Below are 3463 nucleotides of genomic sequence, written 5' to 3'. Positions count from 1 at the left end.
AGGTATTGAAGAAGACTATGGAGAGAAGAGGATAACCGAAAGTATAAATACGTTGTGCGCGCAGGGAATCAAGTAAGTTGTGCTCGAGAACAAAAACTAAAATTATAACTATAAATTTAGCTTATACATAAAAATATTTTATACCTATTAATTATACTGCCCTTAAAAAGGTATTTTATGATTATTTTATCTTTTGACTTATATTTATTATTATTTTAAGCCTCGATATAATAATATTATAATTATTTTATTTGTATGCTTTTATTTATTATAATTTTATGCATATATATTATACTACTCTCAAAAGAGTATTTTATAACTATTTTTTAAACATGATTTCTCACCATTGTTGCTAAATTATCTGATATTAATTTTAATATTATAGTTTTTAGAACTTCTTCTATTTTCTAATAGTATTATTTTCAATTATTTCATGTCTATTTATTTTCAGATATTAGACGCCTTTAATTTTATAAATAGTCCTAAATTATTTCATGTCTATTTATTTTCAGATATTAGACGCCTTTAATTTTATAAATAGTCCTAAATTATTTCATGTCTATTTATTTTCAGATATTAGAACGCCTTTAATTTTGTAAATAATCCTAAATTATTTTATGCTTTGATATTATACTGCTGTTAATTATAAAAACAATCCTTAATTATTTTATGTTTTGATGTTATACAGCTGTTAATTTTATAGATAATCCTAAATTATTATTGTTTATTTATGACCGGATTCCATACAGTTATTGATATGCTATTTCTTATGATGTTAATAATTCTCTAATATTAGATTTCTACAGCCCTTAATAAAATTATATATATAATCCTTGTTTAATTCTTGTATATATGCAGATCTTATTCTTTATTTTTTAACCCTCGATGGAAATTGATATAGATAATATTATAACACGGCTAACATCGCCCTTGAACCAAAAGGCTTACAGAGTTGTAGTTCTAGCCGAAGCCGAAATTCGATTTTTATGTACCAAGTCAAAAGAAATTTTTTCGAAACAACCAATTCTTCTTGATATCAAACCACCAGTAAAAATATGTGGCGATATTCATGGTCAATTTCCAGATCTTCTTAAACTATTTGAATATGGTGGGTTTCCGCCAAAGGTATCATATCTTTTTTTAGGTGACTACGTCGATCGTGGAAAGCAAAGTATAGAAACTATTTGTCTTCTTTTTGCTTACAAAATAAAATATCCCGATACATTTTTTTTATTACGAGGCAATCACGAATCAGCTACTATCAATAGATTATATGGTTTTTTTGATGAATGCAAGAGAAGATACGATATAAAAATATGGAAATCCTTTATTGATGTTTTTAATCATTTGCCAATCTGTGCACTTGTTTCTAAAAGAATCTTTTGCATGCATGGTGGCATAAGTCCAGAACTCGATAATTTTGATCAGATTTTGAAAATTCAACGACCTACTGAGATTCCAGATGATGGTCTTTTATGTGATTTATTATGGAGTGATCCAGAAGATATAAAGGGGTGGGCCGAAAACGACAGAGGCGTATCATTTACATTTGGTCCAGATGTCGTCGAAGAATTTTTAGAAAAACATGACATAGACCTCATTTGTAGAGCACACCAAGTTGTCGAAGAAGGATACCAATTCTTTGCTAATAGAGGACTCGTTACTGTATTTAGTGCTCCAAATTATGTAAACGAATGGAATAACGCGGGGGCTATCATGAATGTAGACGCAAATTTAGTATGCTCATTTCAAGTATTAAAACCAAGACCTAAAAATGATACATCCAACTTAAAAAAACCTGCTTCTACTCCTCCAAAACTTAATAAATAATCTTATATTGTTTTATTTAAATAAAATACATAAAATATTATGAAGAAAAAAAAATAATGTCTATTATAATAAAAACCTTATACGCATTTCTTTCTCTTAATCAATAATAAATTAAAGATCATGAGACTTTGTATTTAACATTTTGTAAATATAGGTCATAAGTTTAGATGAACAATTTAAATAACAAAAAAGCAAATTAACCCATTAATAAAAAACTTTAAGTGCATTATAAATTCTAAAAGAAGAAGATTAATAGAACAAAATTGTAATAATGATGAGACTATTTTAAATAATATGCATGTTGTACAAATAAATCATAAGTTTTGATTTACAAATTTAAATAACAAAAAACTAAATCAACCCATAAATAAAATACTTAGTGTACATTTTAAATTCTAAAGAAAAAGATTAATAGAACAAAATTGTAATAATGATGAGACTATTTTAAATAACATGTATGTTGTACAAATAAATCATAAGTTTTGATTTACAAATTTAAATAACAAACAATCAAATTAACCAAAAAAAGATTTAATCTAAATGAAAATAAGTTATTTATATTAATAAGGATATAGTTAAGACTATAGATATGATGTGTCCACGATAAATCGATCACATTATCTTGTAGAGAAAATCTAAAATTACAATAACAAAATTAACCCCTGAATAAAAAGATGCATATTATCAAACCCATAAAAAGTAGAGACCCGCATTCAAGATCACATACTCCGCAAGACGCTTGAGCTCATATCATTTACGAGAAGAAGCACTGACTAAAAGAATTAATATGGGAAGACGCTAAAGGATGCATTAAGGATTCATACACTACCACCTGTTTGATTTTACATTTTAGGGAAAAGAAATAGCTGAATTGAAGAAACTTGACCTATAAATACCATTTAATATTGAAAAAAAGCGCAAGAATTTATATAAAACAAACTAGCAACAATAATAGTGTATACTCAAAATGGACAAAAATATTAAATGTGTCACAACATATTTCGTGTATAATAAAAAGATAAATCCAATTATACAATGTGGGGAAATATCTACATCGATAATCGGACTGAGTTTTAAGTGGAATTAGAATAGAATATGACTTACTAGCAAATAAAATCACAACTTTTTAGAAAGGTAGAACAACAATAGCATCATATATTATAAGTTGAATGGGTATTGAACTAAATACTACAAATAGCATAGTAAAGAGTTGAGGACGCCGATATAAGCAGGAAGAATATGTAAAAATAATAAGATAGAGACAAAGAATTGAATTTTCATTCCTTTAAAGGAAAGGATAATGGAGGAAGGTTTTAAATAAAGTTGATGAGATTATAAGAAATAATTGCCGAAATTTTCTATTCATAATAAATGAACTATTTGAATAAATATGGACTAAAAAATGAAATTAACCTATAAATATTAATTAAAACAAATTTATAATCATAAAAAAGCAATTGATGAAGATAGATCAGAGGAAGGTGTCAAAAGATGTATCAAGGAGTTGTGCAATATTCCCAACACGCTGAACACGTTCAAATAGATAAAATCGATAAAAAGAAAATTAACCCATGAATAAATAAAAATTTTTAATCATATAAAGCAATTGATGAAGATAGATCAGGGGAAGGTA

The 3463-nt window shown here is 26.5% G+C and overlaps 1 pseudogene; it reads left to right on the top strand.

The window, feature by feature from the left end:
• Positions 1–885: 885 nt before the first annotated feature.
• On the top strand, positions 886–1830 carry LOC147065815 (uncharacterized; annotated as a pseudogene).
• Positions 1831–3463: the final 1633 nt, after the last annotated feature.

The sequence above is a fragment of the Rhyacophila brunnea genome, unplaced genomic scaffold (assembly GCF_057557595.1).
Source record: "Rhyacophila brunnea isolate RB1 unplaced genomic scaffold, BYU_Rbru_1.0 scaffold_54, whole genome shotgun sequence".
NCBI classification, from domain to species: domain Eukaryota; kingdom Metazoa; phylum Arthropoda; class Insecta; order Trichoptera; family Rhyacophilidae; genus Rhyacophila; species Rhyacophila brunnea.
Note: the sequence above shows the minus strand (reverse complement) of the source record. Positions and strands in the feature narration are given on the sequence as shown.